The sequence below is a fragment of the Syngnathus scovelli genome, chromosome 12 (genome assembly GCF_024217435.2).
Source record: "Syngnathus scovelli strain Florida chromosome 12, RoL_Ssco_1.2, whole genome shotgun sequence".
NCBI lineage: Eukaryota > Metazoa > Chordata > Actinopteri > Syngnathiformes > Syngnathidae > Syngnathus > Syngnathus scovelli.
This window is the reverse complement of record NC_090858.1, coordinates 15,736,685-15,752,713: the sequence shown is the minus strand read 5'-3', so window position 1 is coordinate 15,752,713 and position 16,029 is coordinate 15,736,685. Positions and strand designations below refer to the sequence as shown.

General features: G+C 46.2%; 2 long non-coding RNA genes across 2 annotated transcripts; one reads left to right on the top strand and one right to left on the bottom strand.

Moving 5' to 3' along the window:
- Positions 1–327: 327 nt before the first annotated feature.
- On the bottom strand, positions 328–7,494 carry LOC125978199 (uncharacterized). Its single transcript, XR_011087896.1, has 9 exons — positions 7,370–7,494; positions 7,097–7,259; positions 6,908–6,989; positions 6,690–6,800; positions 3,234–3,350; positions 1,088–3,131; positions 915–992; positions 742–816; positions 328–555 (listed from the first exon to the last, which is right to left on the bottom strand). It is a non-coding gene; the product is annotated as an uncharacterized lncRNA (long non-coding RNA).
- A 2,098-nt stretch (positions 7,495–9,592) lies between these two features.
- On the top strand, positions 9,593–16,029 carry LOC125978200 (uncharacterized). The gene is made up of 6 exons (XR_011087908.1): positions 9,593–9,667; positions 13,007–13,123; positions 13,226–15,269; positions 15,365–15,442; positions 15,541–15,615; positions 15,802–16,029. It is a non-coding gene; the product is annotated as an uncharacterized lncRNA (long non-coding RNA).

The following is a 16,029-nucleotide window of genomic DNA, read 5'->3' as shown; positions in this document are numbered from 1 at the left end:
CTTCAGTTTTAGGAAAAGGCCAAGACTAGGGTGAGTGTTTCATTTTTTTTCTTACTGTCAAAAAAAGAAAACAAGTGACTTTCACCCCCCCCACCCAAAAAAAAAAAAATAATGTTACACTAAGTAAAATAAAGCACTGTTTGACATGATAGACCTGGTTAAGACCAAACTATATATTTTTTATACTCAGAGACCCAATAACCCCCCCCCCCCCTTTGCACTTTGCAACGGAGGGAAGGTAAAACGGGAAGAACCCTCGGACAAACCCTGACTGCAGGTGGGTGGCCATCTGCCTTGACCGGTTGGGTGGAAAGAGACAGCGAGAGACAAACTTAGCACTCATTTATTACACATTTCTCCTTAAGGATGCAATTTTGTTGTGTACAAAGAATTTTATGGCTTTCCAGTCTCGTCCATGATCTTTGAGTGATGGATTTTCATTTAAACATTTTTCACAGTCTTCCTTTCGAGGAACCCTCATTTCTGTCAGGAACTGCTTCAAATGACATTGGATAATGTTTTTTTCTGTCTTTGACCAGGGTCTTCTGGATTTCACTGTAAATAAACAAAGAAAGTAAGAAAGTGAATAAATAGATGGATGGAAATGATTATCATTCAATCTTCTTAAACAAGCACATTACACAGGCATTATTAGTCATCCATTTTCCTTGTTAACAAATGTCAAACAAAGTGTTTGATTTCAAGGAGACAATATATTTTAGAGTCACTACACTAACACACCCTTTTGTTTAGATGGCTGTCCCCCAACTGCCTCTCTTGAAGTAGCAACTGTTTCTTTACCTTCCTCTGAGTTTTCTGAAATCACATGATCAACGATAAGACGTTTGCACTTATTGTGATTGAAAGTCACAATGCAGATGTAAATAATGAATGAATATTCAGTGAAAACTTACTTTCTTGACTTTTGAGAGTGGGCCTCTCAGACGGAATGTCCTTCCTCTCAGAGTCATCCGGCTCCTCTTCAGCTGAAACTAAATATTTTAAATCAATACTTGTGCACTAAAAGTCATTTTCCTTTGCTTTGTTTAGTAATAAGTGTAGCAAGTTATTGAAACCCTATACTTACAGTTTATGTTTGGCATTAAGCCCTCCAAGGTCTGTCCTTTGAATTGCCCCACTCCACTTTCCATGGCATAGAGGAGTCTACTGACTTTTGCTGTTTGCAAGGTCTCTTCAGGCAGTCTGTAGTATTCCCTATGGACTTCAATATCATGGCCCATGAAAGTTGCCAGCTGATCAAGCTCATGGCTTTTTAGATTTAGCAGCTGTGAAACAGTAGCCACATGTTTTCGCAATTTTGTGGACGTTATATTTTCTGGCCGTTCTGCTCCACAGGCCTCTGCAAATCTTTTTAGAGTATCGCATCCACGAATATTCCCCTCAGAACCAAAATGGGTGCGGGCAAAGATGTAGGGGTTGTTTGGGGCAATCCCAACCTCTTCCCTTGTTTTGAGGAGAAGATCCACAGATTCCTTGACATCAGGAGGGAACAACACTGGAACTTTGCGGCCTCTTTTCCCCTCTATTTCTACCCTGGTGAGATGATTGCACAGATTCTTCTCCAAAGGGGATAGACTGTTCAGAATGTCATCCTGCATGCTTTTCTTGTTTCTGTCTAGGTATGATTTCAACTCCATCCGCGACACTTCTCCTTCACGACGCCGATTGAATATTATAAGCTGTGTCAGAGTTATTTGAGACAGTTCACTCCATGCCTTTGTCGATGGATGGTCGATGAGAGCTTTTTTGTTAGCTTCTTCAAGGCATTTCAGATGATCACGAAGCTTTTTGATGTCCTCGGATAAGGGCAGTGTTTGGGGGTTGTTCCATTTCTTCCGATAAAGTGTTTTCAGAGCATTGGATGACACAAGCGTTGACCACTCCATTTCGATTAATCGCAGGAATTGATCTGCTCTTTCCTGTAAGCCGTGGTCCTGTTGACGCAGAGCCTCTCCTTGCAAAATCTGTGCCACCGTAACAAGGGAATAGCGCAGTTTCACCGGTGTTGAAGGAACGGCATATCTGTTTGTCAAGTCATTGAACCCATTCATACTTTTCACAGCCTTGAGTACAGTGTTGAACTTCCCTGGGTGGATTAAATCCTTCAGAAAGACAATGTCTTTGTCGATTTCCCTTGCCTCTAGGACAAGTCTGGCAAGTTCCCTCATCTTATTGCGCATGTCTGCCCGATATCGGCTAGACTCGCCATTTTTTAGAAACATCCTCTCTCCCAGTGAGATTATCAGCGTGTCACTTTTCACCACTTGAGTAACATGATCATATGTCATGTCTCCAAGAACCCGTTTCAGTCCGATGGAAATGGAGGTGTCAGTGGGCAACAACATGGAGCAAGCAGCTTGAACTTTTCTCCTCACTGGTCCATCTTCTTTCACTCGCAATTTGCAAATTTTGATATGTCGCCAGATGTCAGATTTGACATACATAGCAAAGCAAAACTTGCATGGCAAATAGTCTGCAGCTGTTGAGGGATTTGTTGCTTGCCTTCTTGGCACGATTTGTCCATTTCCAGATGCTAGTACTTCACAGTTATGTTGGTAGTTTCCTTGATTCCTCACTTTGGTCAATAAACAATTACGCTGGCTTGAGCCTTTCTTATGCATCAGTGCCTTAGCTATGTCAGGTTTATCGCAATGTTTCTGCATCAGATGCCTTGCAATTTTTGCAAAAGGTTTCTCGCAATAAAGGCAGTAATTCCTCTTATCATAGACACGATGATGGGCAGTGTTTGAGGACATTTTAACATGAATACCTCGTTGAATGTCGCTACCATTACCATTATAATTTACTGCCTTTAGGGGTTTTAACGAAGTGCTTGACACTTCTGCAAGCTGTTCTTTCTTATCTGACATGTCCAGCTCAAGGGAAACCTGTTTCCTTGGGATTTTGGAAGGTGGCTCTTTGTAGATCCCTCCCTTTTCTGCTTCTTCATCGTCATCTTCCTCCTCCTCTTCATCATCATCATCATCATCGTCCTCTTCTTCTTCAATATAGTCCTCATCTTTTTGTTCATCTTTATCCTCATCATCATCATCATCATCATCAGTAGCATCAGAGATATCCAAGGGAAGGGAAAGCTGTTGCACACTGGTCTGAAATAAAGACACACAACGTATGTACCTTGCAAACAATAAACTGTGTCAATATCCTCAATACTTTTCTCCTAGAAAATAATGTATTAAACCACTTCTTACCATTTCAGACACAGACGGTTCCTTTTCAATGGGAGAAGCTGAATCCACCAGGTCATTGCCAGTAATTTCCGACACATCTGGGGTTATGAAATCACAATTTTCAGTTTGAGTTGTGACCTGTAAAGATATTTAAAGGAAGAGTTAAACATTTTGGTGAATTTACATGTTTTGCACATACGGATACAATCCAGATGTACAGCTTAGCATGAAGATTTTGATAAGCCTCTATCATGACAAACATCTTGATTCACCGACAATTACATTTTATAATCCATGTTTTACAGCATGAAATCACTCATTTGAAGTAAGTTTCTATCATTGTGAATATAAAAAACAATTCATGTTCCCTTGACATGTGATATATCATGTAATTTTAACTATAATAAAAATAAATTATTAGTCAATACCAGAATCTGCATGTAAAGGCATGCAGTACTTTTGTTTATTTAATTTAATAACAATTATATATATATATATATATATCCCAAGGCGTTCCCAGGCCAGCTGAGAGACGTAGTCTCTCCAGCGCATCCTGGGTCGTCCCCGGGGTCTCCTACCGGTGGAACATGCCCGGAACACCTCCCCAGGGAGGCGTCCAGGAGGCATCCTGATAAAATGCCCGAGCCACCTCATCTGGCTCCTCTCAACGTGGAGGAGTAGCGACTCTACTCCGAGTCTCTCCCGGATGACCGCGCTTCTCACCCTATCTCTAAGGGAGAGCCCGGACATCCTGCGGAGAAAACTCATTTCGGCCGCTTGTATCCGAGATCTCGTTCTTTCGGTCACGACCCATAGCTCGTGACCATAGGTGAGGGTAGGAGCGTAAATCGACCGGTAAATTGAGAGCTTTGCCTTTTGGCTCAGCTCTCTCTTCACCACAACGGACCGGTACAGGGTCCGCATTACTGCCGACGCTGCACCGATCCGCCTGTCGATCTCACGCTCCATCCTCCCCTCACTCGTGAACAAGACTCCAAGATACTTGAACTCCTCCACTTGGGGCAGGATCTCATCCCCGATCCGGAGAGGGCATTCCACCCTTTTCCGATCGAGGACCATGGACTCGGATTTGGAGGTGCTGACCCTCATCCCGACCGCTTCACACTCGGCTGCGAACCGTTCCAGCGAGAGCTGGAGATCACGGCCTGAAGAAGCCAACAGCACCACGTCATCTGCAAAAAGCAGAGACGCGATGCTGAGGTCCCCAAACCGGACCCCCTCAACGCCTCGGCTGCGCCTAGAAATTCTGTCCATAAAAATTATGAACAGAATCGGTGACAAAGGGCAGCCTTGGCGGAGTCCAACCCTCACTGGGAACGAATCCGACTTACTGCCGGAAATGCGGACCAGACTCTGGCATCGGTGATACAGGGAGCGAACCGCCCTTATCAGTTGGCTCGGCACCCCGTACTCCCGAAGCACCCTCCACAGAACCTCCCGAGGGACACGGTCGAACGCCTTCTCCAAGTCCACAAAACACATGTGGACTGGTTGGGCGAACTCCCATGCACCCTCGAGGATCCTGCCGAGGGTGTAGAGCTGGTCCACTGTTCCACGGCCAGGACGAAAGCCACACTGCTCCTCCTGAATCCGAGGTTCGACCTCCCGACGGACCCTCCTCTCCAGCACCCCTGAATAGACCTTACCAGGGAGGCTGAGGAGTGTGATTCCCCTGTAATTGGAACACACCCTCCGGTCCCCCTTCTTAAAGAGGGGAACCACCACCCCAGTCTGCCAATCCAGAGGCACTGTCCCCGATGCCCACGCAACGTTGTAGAGGCGTGTCAGCCATGACAGCCCCACAACATCCAGAGCCTTTAAGAACTCCGGGCGGATCTCATCCACCCCCGTGGCCTTGCCACCGAGGAGTTTTTTAACTACCTCAGTGACTTCGACCCCAGAGATTGGAGAATCCGCCTCAGAGTCTCCAGGCCCTGCTTCCTCAATGGAAGGCGTGTAGGTGGAATTGAGGAGGTCTTCGAAGTATTCTCCCCACCGACTCACGACGTCCCTAGTCGAGGTCAGCAGCACGCCATCCCCACTGTAAACAGTGTTGACGTTGCACTGCTTCCCCCTCCTGAGACGCCGGATGGTGGACCAGAATTTCCTCGAAGCCGTCCGAAAGTCATTCTCCATGGCCTCACCAAACTCCTCCCACGCCCGGGTTTTTGCCTCAGCAACCGCCGAAGCCGCGTTCCGCTTGGCCATCCGGTACCTGTCAGCTGCCTCCGGAGTCCCGCAGGCCAAAACGGCCCGATAGGACTCCTTCTTCAGCTTGACGGCATCCCTTACCGCCGGTGTCCACCAGCGGGTTCGGGGATTGCCGCCACGACAGGCGCCAACGACCTTACGGCCACAGCTCTGGTCGGCGGCCTCAACAATGGAGGCGCGGAACATGGTCCACTCAGACTCAATGTCCCCCGCCTCCCCCGGGACGTGGGAAAAGCTCTGCCGGAGGTGGGAGTTGAAGCTCTTCCTGACAGGAGATTCTGCCAGACGTTCCCAGCAGACCCTCACAGAGCGTTTGGGTCTGCCAGGTCGGACCGGCATCTTCCCCCACCATCGGAGCCAACCCACCACCAGGTGGTGATCAGTTGACAGCTCCGCCCCTCTCTTCACCCGAGTGTCCAAAACATGCGGCCGCAAATCCGATGACACGACTACAAAGTCGATCATCGAACCGCGGCCTAGGGTGTCCTGGTGCCAAGTGCACACATGGACACCCTTATGTTTGAACATGGTGTTCATTATTGAAAATCCGTGTCGAGCACAGAAGTCCAACAATAGAACACCACTCGGGTTCAGATCGGGGGAGCCGTTCCTCCCAATCACGCCCTTCCAGGTCTCACTGTCATTGCCCACGTGAGCATTGAAGTCACCCAGTAGAACGATGGAGTCCCCAGAAGGAGCGCTCTCCAGCACTTCTTCCAGGGACCCCAAGAAGGGTGGGTACTCTGAGCTGCCGTTTGGTGCATAGACACAAACAACAGTCAGGACCCGTCCCCCCACCCGAAGGCGGAGGGAGGCTACCCTCTCGTTCACCGGGGTGAACCCCAATGTGCAGGCGCCCAGCCGGGGGGCAATAAGTATACCCACACCTGCTCGACGCCTCTCACCGTGGGCAACTCCAGAGTGGAAGAGAGTCCAGCCCCTCTCGAGAGGGCTTGTACCGGAACCCAAACTGTGCGTGGAGGCTAGTCCGACTATATCTAGTCGGAATCTTTCTGCCTCGCACACCAGCTCGGGCTCCTTTCTAGCCAGAGAGGTGACATTCCATGTCCCAAGAGCCAGCTTCTGCAGCCGGGGATCAGACCGCCAAGGTCCCTGCCTTTGGCTGCCGCCCAGCTCACATTGCACCCGACCCCTTCGGCCCCTCCCACAGGTGGTGAGCCCATGGGAAGATATATGTATATATATATATATGTATATAAAACACACACATACTGTTATACATACCTGTCGCCATGGACAGTTGGTGTCCCCATAGTCGTACACAATTTCTTCTCCTTTGTTTATTTTTGTGATTGCAAAAGCACACAGATGTGGTTTTTTCTGTTTATCCAGTATCTGTTGGTCATATAGGCACAGACAATAAATAGTAGGAATTACAGTCATTAACAGTAATTTTTCTGTCTGACGGTTTCAACAGTGTATACATATATATTGTTACTTACTATTCTAATTTTGCTGTTTGGCTTTATGTGATCATCATTTATGAATCTTCCAAGTCTTGCTGTGTGCTTGCTGCCATCCACGCTGTATAGGGGATTTATTGCACTTATTTAGTCTTTGTTGCATTTCAGCGATATTATCAAACATAGCTGAAGCATCTATAACTAAATGATTCATTTAATTGTTCTTACCAGAAAATCTGTCCCCGGAAAGAGTAAAAATACAGAAATGCCGCATCTGTATCTGAGTATTGTTTGAACAGGGCTTCTCCTTCTGAACCTGTCACGTGCCTTCCAACGTATTCAAGCAAGAACTCTCCTGCCTCCATGTTTTTGGTGGCAATTATTCCATAACCTGAAAAATGTGAGTATTTACATTTAATTATAGTATGATAAAAAGAAAAAAAAAAAAGTTTTGCATAGCAGACCCGTAGTAGAGCCTTAAATTCTAATGTGATAACATACCTTTCTCTTTGTTGATTATTCTTTTTTGAAATGTGGGTTTATCTTTATCAGCAGAAATGAACTCCAAGGCTTCCTTTTCAGGGCAGATCCTTCTTGGTCGCATTTTCTGTCAAAATTGACTGCAAGCAGGGAAAAACATTAACCTGTTATACAACACCAATGCACCTTTACATACAGACTAACACTGCTACGTGCAATAACTATTTATTATTTACTTCATGTACATACTTCATTCATGATAATATAAATACTTGCATTGTGCATACTGTAAATAAGATCTTTCACGTTCATTCTTAGACTTCCTTCATACTTTTTTTATGTTCGTTATGTTTTTCATCAGAAAGTAGCCGCAATTTCATTGCACCATTGTGTTGTAAAACGACAATAAAGGGCACTCTATTCTATTCTACTTTTTTATCAAATAAGTTGTCTACCCTTACTGTTAATTGCTTAAAACTTTACTAAGAATATGTAAACCTGTGGACCTTACCGCTCTCTTGATGCTCAAAAACAGGTTTGAGGGGTGATTCTTGGTGCACAGTGCTCCAACCAATAATGCAAACTGCAATGAGGCCAGTCGTATTTATATGGTCCTGCCTGCTCAATGCAAATGAGGCCTGTCTGTTTTCGACCTGCATACCAGGTTGAATGTAACGACCTATTGACGTTGAGCATTACTTAAAAATTTGCATCAACGTAGAGCAAGGCTGGAGGTGACGACCTGACCCCTCTCTTCCACTCAATCAAAACCAGAATTTACCCACTTCTAACTTCTACGAAGTCACAGTTAGAAGTGTGGCTTCTAGTTCACTTCATGCTGTGCAAGGACAAGTTGAAAAAGCAGTTTGCATTATTGGTTGGAGCACTGTGTGTTTGTGGACCTTTTTTTGAGCATCAAGAGAGCGGCGAGGTCCACAATAATGCACAATTGGTTGGAGAAGTTGAATAAGTAGTTTGCATTATTGGTTGCAAACCAATTGTGTATTATTGTTGACCTTACCGCTCTCTTGATGCTCAAAAAAAGGTTTGAGGGTTGATTCTTGGTGCACAGTGCTCCAACCAATAATGCAAACTCCTTATTCAACTTGTGAAGTGAACTAGAAGCCACACTTCTAACTGTGACTTCATAGAAGTTAGAAGTGGTTAAATTCTGGTTTCGATTGAGTTGCTGATGCTGTGCAAGGACAAGTTGAAAAAGCAGTTTGCATTATTGGTTGGAGCACTGTGTGTTTGTGGACCTTTTTTTGAGCATCAAGAGAGCGGCGAGGTCCACAATAATGCACAATTGGTTGGAGAAGTTGAATAAGTAGTTTGCATTATTGGTTGCAAACCAATTGTGTATTATTGTTGACCTTACCGCTCTCTTGATGCTCAAAAAAAGGTTTGAGGGTTGATTCTTGGTGCACAGTGCTCCAACCAATAATGCAAACTCCTTATTCAACTTGTGAAGTGAACTAGAAGCCACACTTCTAACTGTGACTTCATAGAAGTTAGAAGTGGTTAAATTCTGGTTTCGATTGAGTTATATATATATATATATATATATATATATATGTAAAACACACACATACTGTTATACATACCTGTCGCCATGGACAGTTGGTGTCCCCATAGTCGTACACAATTTCTTCTCCTTTGTTTATTTTTATCCAGTTTATCCAGTATCTGTTGGTCATATAGGCACAGACAATAAATAGTAGGAATTACAGTCATTAACAGTAATTTTTCTGTCTGACGGTTTCAACAGTGTATACATATATATTGTTACTTACTATTCTAATTTTGCTGTTTGGCTTTATGTGATCATCATTTATGAATCTTCCAAGTCTTGCTGTGTGCTTGCTGCCATCCACGCTGTATAGGGGATTTATTGCACTTATTTAGTCTTTGTTGCATTTCAGCGATATTATCAAACATAGCTGAAGCATCTATAACTAAATGATTCATTTAATTGTTCTTACCAGAAAATCTGTCCCCGGAAAGAGTAAAAATACAGAAATGCCGCATCTGTATCTGAGTATTGTTTGAACAGGGCTTCTCCTTCTGAACCTGTCACGTGCCTTCCAACGTATTCAAGCAAGAACTCTCCTGCCTCCATGTTTTTGGTGGCAATTATTCCATAACCTGAAAAATGTGAGTATTTACATTTAATTATAGTATGATAAAAAAAAAAAAGTTTTGCATAGCAGACCCGTAGTAGAGCCTTAAATTGCTTAAAATGCTTTTGCAATCACAAAAATAAACAAAGGAGAAGAAATTGTGTACGACTATGGGGACACCAACTGTCCATGGCGACAGGTATGTATAACAGTATGTGTGTGTTTTATATACATATATATATATATACATATATCTTCCCATGGGCTCACCACCTGTGGGAGGGGCCGAAGGGGTCGGGTGCAATGTGAGCTGGGCGGCAGCCAAAGGCAGGGACCTTGGCGGTCTGATCCCCGGCTGCAGAAGCTGGCTCTTGGGACATGGAATGTCACCTCTCTGGCTGGAAAGGAGCCCGAGCTGGTGTGCGAGGCAGAAAGATTCCGACTAGATATAGTCGGACTAGCCTCCACGCACAGTTTGGGTTCCGGTACAAGCCCTCTCGAGAGGGGCTGGACTCTCTTCCACTCTGGAGTTGCCCACGGTGAGAGGCGTCGAGCAGGTGTGGGTATACTTATTGCCCCCCGGCTGGGCGCCTGCACATTGGGGTTCACCCCGGTGAACGAGAGGGTAGCCTCCCTCCGCCTTCGGGTGGGGGGACGGGTCCTGACTGTTGTTTGTGTCTATGCACCAAACGGCAGCTCAGAGTACCCACCCTTCTTGGGGTCCCTGGAAGAAGTGCTGGAGAGCGCTCCTTCTGGGGACTCCATCGTTCTACTGGGTGACTTCAATGCTCACGTGGGCAATGACAGTGAGACCTGGAAGGGCGTGATTGGGAGGAACGGCCCCCCTGATCTGAACCCGAGCGGTGTTCTATTGTTGGACTTCTGTGCTCGACACGGATTTTCAATAATGAACACCATGTTCAAACATAAGGGTGTCCATGTGTGCACTTGGCACCAGGACACCCTAGGCCGCGGTTCGATGATCGACTTTGTAGTCGTGTCATCGGATTTGCGGCCGCATGTTTTGGACACTCGGGTGAAGAGAGGGGCGGAGCTGTCAACTGATCACCACCTGGTGGTGGGTTGGCTCCGATGGTGGGGGAAGATGCCGGTCCGACCTGGCAGACCCAAACGCTCTGTGAGGGTCTGCTGGGAACGCCTGGCAGAATCTCCTGTCAGGAAGAGCTTCAACTCCCACCTCCGGCAGAGCTTTTCCCACGTCCCGGGGGAGGCGGGGGACATTGAGTCTGAGTGGACCATGTTCCGCGCCTCCATTGTTGAGGCCGCCGACCGGAGCTGTGGCCGTAAGGTCGTTGGCGCCTGTCGTGGCGGCAATCCCCGAACCCGCTGGTGGACACCGGCGGTAAGGGATGCCGTCAAGCTGAAGAAGGAGTTCTATCGGGCCGTTTTGGCCTGCGGGACTCCGGAGGCAGCTGACAGGTACCGGATGGCCAAGCGGAACGCGGCTTCGGCGGTTGCTGAGGCAAAAACCCGGGCGTGGGAGGAGTTTGGTGAGGCCATGGAGAATGACTTTCGGACGGCTTCGAGGAAATTCTGGTCCACCATCCGGCGTCTCAGGAGGGGGAAGCAGTGCAACGTCAACACTGTTTACAGTGGGGATGGCGTGCTGCTGACCTCGACTAGGGACGTCGTGAGTCGGTGGGGAGAATACTTCGAAGACCTCCTCAATTCCACCTACACGCCTTCCATTGAGGAAGCAGGGCCTGGAGACTCTGAGGCGGATTCTCCAATCTCTGGGGTCGAAGTCACTGAGGTAGTTAAAAAACTCCTCGGTGGCAAGGCCACGGGGGTGGATGAGATCCGCCCGGAGTTCTTAAAGGCTCTGGATGTTGTGGGGCTGTCATGGCTGACACGCCTCTACAACGTTGCGTGGGCATCGGGGACAGTGCCTCTGGATTGGCAGACTGGGGTGGTGGTTCCCCTCTTTAAGAAGGGGGACCGGAGGGTGTGTTCCAATTACAGGGGAATCACACTCCTCAGCCTCCCTGGTAAGGTCTATTCAGGGGTGCTGGAGAGGAGGGTCCGTCGGGAGGTCGAACCTCGGATTCAGGAGGAGCAGTGTGGCTTTCGTCCTGGCCGTGGAACAGTGGACCAGCTCTACACCCTCGGCAGGATCCTCGAGGGTGCATGGGAGTTCGCCCAACCAGTCCACATGTGTTTTGTGGACTTGGAGAAGGCGTTCGACCGTGTCCCTCGGGAGGTTCTGTGGAGGGTGCTTCGGGAGTACGGGGTGCCGAGCCAACTGATAAGGGCGGTTCGCTCCCTGTATCACCGATGCCAGAGTCTGGTCCGCATTTCCGGCAGTAAGTCGGATTCGTTCCCAGTGAGGGTTGGACTCCGCCAAGGCTGCCCTTTGTCACCGATTCTGTTCATAATTTTTATGGACAGAATTTCTAGGCGCAGCCGAGGCGTTGAGGGGGTCCGGTTTGGGGACCTCAGCATCGCGTCTCTGCTTTTTGCAGATGACGTGGTGCTGTTGGCTTCTTCAGGCCGTGATCTCCAGCTCTCGCTGGAACGGTTCGCAGCCGAGTGTGAAGCGGTCGGGATGAGGGTCAGCACCTCCAAATCCGAGTCCATGGTCCTCGATCGGAAAAGGGTGGAATGCCCTCTCCGGATCGGGGATGAGATCCTGCCCCAAGTGGAGGAGTTCAAGTATCTTGGAGTCTTGTTCACGAGTGAGGGGAGGATGGAGCGTGAGATCGACAGGCGGATCGGTGCAGCGTCGGCAGTAATGCGGACCCTGTACCGGTCCGTTGTGGTGAAGAGAGAGCTGAGCCAAAAGGCAAAGCTCTCAATTTACCGGTCGATTTACGCTCCTACCCTCACCTATGGTCACGAGCTATGGGTCGTGACCGAAAGAACGAGATCTCGGATACAAGCGGCCGAAATGAGTTTTCTCCGCAGGATGTCCGGGCTCTCCCTTAGAGATAGGGTGAGAAGCGCGGTCATCCGGGAGAGACTCGGAGTAGAGTCGCTACTCCTCCACGTTGAGAGGAGCCAGATGAGGTGGCTCGGGCATTTTATCAGGATGCCTCCTGGACGCCTCCCTGGGGAGGTGTTCCGGGCATGTTCCACCGGTAGGAGACCCCGGGGACGACCCAGGATGCGCTGGAGAGACTACGTCTCTCAGCTGGCCTGGGAACGCCTTGGGATATATATATATATATATATAATTGTTATTAAATTAAATAAACAAAAGTACTGCATGCCTTTACATGCAGATTCTGGTATTGACTAATAATTTATTTTTATTATAGTTAAAATTACATGATATATCACATGTCAAGGGAACATGAATTGTTTTTTATATTCACAATGATAGAAACTTACTTCAAATGAGTGATTTCATGCTGTAAAACATGGATTATAAAATGTAATTGTCGGTGAATCAAGATGTTTGTCATGATAGAGGCTTATCAAAATCTTCATGCTAAGCTGTACATCTGGATTGTATCCGTATGTGCAAAACATGTAAATTCACCAAAATGTTTAACTCTTCCTTTAAATATCTTTACAGGTCACAACTCAAACTGAAAATTGTGATTTCATAACCCCAGATGTGTCGGAAATTACTGGCAATGACCTGGTGGATTCAGCTTCTCCCATTGAAAAGGAACCGTCTGTGTCTGAAATGGTAAGAAGTGGTTTAATACATTATTTTCTAGGAGAAAAGTATTGAGGATATTGACACAGTTTATTGTTTGCAAGGTACATACGTTGTGTGTCTTTATTTCAGACCAGTGTGCAACAGCTTTCCCTTCCCTTGGATATCTCTGATGCTACTGATGATGATGATGATGATGATGAGGATAAAGATGAACAAAAAGATGAGGACTATATTGAAGAAGAAGAGGACGATGATGATGATGATGATGAAGAGGAGGAGGAAGATGACGATGAAGAAGCAGAAAAGGGAGGGATCTACAAAGAGCCACCTTCCAAAATCCCAAGGAAACAGGTTTCCCTTGAGCTGGACATGTCAGATAAGAAAGAACAGCTTGCAGAAGTGTCAAGCACTTCGTTAAAACCCCTAAAGGCAGTAAATTATAATGGTAATGGTAGCGACATTCAACGAGGTATTCATGTTAAAATGTCCTCAAACACTGCCCATCATCGTGTCTATGATAAGAGGAATTACTGCCTTTATTGCGAGAAACCTTTTGCAAAAATTGCAAGGCATCTGATGCAGAAACATTGCGATAAACCTGACATAGCTAAGGCACTGATGCATAAGAAAGGCTCAAGCCAGCGTAATTGTTTATTGACCAAAGTGAGGAATCAAGGAAACTACCAACATAACTGTGAAGTACTAGCATCTGGAAATGGACAAATCGTGCCAAGAAGGCAAGCAACAAATCCCTCAACAGCTGCAGACTATTTGCCATGCAAGTTTTGCTTTGCTATGTATGTCAAATCTGACATCTGGCGACATATCAAAATTTGCAAATTGCGAGTGAAAGAAGATGGACCAGTGAGGAGAAAAGTTCAAGCTGCTTGCTCCATGTTGTTGCCCACTGACACCTCCATTTCCATCGGACTGAAACGGGTTCTTGGAGACATGACATATGATCATGTTACTCAAGTGGTGAAAAGTGACACGCTGATAATCTCACTGGGAGAGAGGATGTTTCTAAAAAATGGCGAGTCTAGCCGATATCGGGCAGACATGCGCAATAAGATGAGGGAACTTGCCAGACTTGTCCTAGAGGCAAGGGAAATCGACAAAGACATTGTCTTTCTGAAGGATTTAATCCACCCAGGGAAGTTCAACACTGTACTCAAGGCTGTGAAAAGTATGAATGGGTTCAATGACTTGACAAACAGATATGCCGTTCCTTCAACACCGGTGAAACTGCGCTATTCCCTTGTTACGGTGGCACAGATTTTGCAAGGAGAGGCTCTGCGTCAACAGGACCACGGCTTACAGGAAAGAGCAGATCAATTCCTGCGATTAATCGAAATGGAGTGGTCAACGCTTGTGTCATCCAATGCTCTGAAAACACTTTATCGGAAGAAATGGAACAACCCCCAAACACTGCCCTTATCCGAGGACATCAAAAAGCTTCGTGATCATCTGAAATGCCTTGAAGAAGCTAACAAAAAAGCTCTCATCGACCATCCATCGACAAAGGCATGGAGTGAACTGTCTCAAATAACTCTGACACAGCTTATAATATTCAATCGGCGTCGTGAAGGAGAAGTGTCGCGGATGGAGTTGAAATCATACCTAGACAGAAACAAGAAAAGCATGCAGGATGACATTCTGAACAGTCTATCCCCTTTGGAGAAGAATCTGTGCAATCATCTCACCAGGGTAGAAATAGAGGGGAAAAGAGGCCGCAAAGTTCCAGTGTTGTTCCCTCCTGATGTCAAGGAATCTGTGGATCTTCTCCTCAAAACAAGGGAAGAGGTTGGGATTGCCCCAAACAACCCCTACATCTTTGCCCGCACCCATTTTGGTTCTGAGGGGAATATTCGTGGATGCGATACTCTAAAAAGATTTGCAGAGGCCTGTGGAGCAGAACGGCCAGAAAATATAACGTCCACAAAATTGCGAAAACATGTGGCTACTGTTTCACAGCTGCTAAATCTAAAAAGCCATGAGCTTGATCAGCTGGCAACTTTCATGGGCCATGATATTGAAGTCCATAGGGAATACTACAGACTGCCTGAAGAGACCTTGCAAACAGCAAAAGTCAGTAGACTCCTCTATGCCATGGAAAGTGGAGTGGGGCAATTCAAAGGACAGACCTTGGAGGGCTTAATGCCAAACATAAACTGTAAGTATAGGGTTTCAATAACTTGCTACACTTATTACTAAACAAAGCAAAGGAAAATGACTTTTAGTGCACAAGTATTGATTTAAAATATTTAGTTTCAGCTGAAGAGGAGCCGGATGACTCTGAGAGGAAGGACATTCCGTCTGAGAGGCCCACTCTCAAAAGTCAAGAAAGTAAGTTTTCACTGAATATTCATTCATTATTTACATCTGCATTGTGACTTTCAATCACAATAAGTGCAAACGTCTTATCGTTGATCATGTGATTTCAGAAAACTCAGAGGAAGGTAAAGAAACAGTTGCTACTTCAAGAGAGGCAGTTGGGGGACAGCCATCTAAACAAAAGGGTGTGTTAGTGTAGTGACTCTAAAATATATTGTCTCCTTGAAATCAAACACTTTGTTTGACATTTGTTAACAAGGAAAATGGATGACTAATAATGCCTGTGTAATGTGCTTGTTTAAGAAGATTGAATGATAATCATTTCCATCCATCTATTTATTCACTTTCTTACTTTCTTTGTTTATTTACAGTGAAATCCAGAAGACCCTGGTCAAAGACAGAAAAAAACATTATCCAATGTCATTTGAAGCAGTTCCTGACAGAAATGAGGGTTCCTCGAAAGGAAGACTGTGAAAAATGTTTAAATGAAAATCCATCACTCAAAGATCATGGACGAGACTGGAAAGCCATAAAATTCTTTGTACACAACAAAATTGCATCCTTAAGGAGAAATGTGTAATAAATGAGTGCTAAGTTTG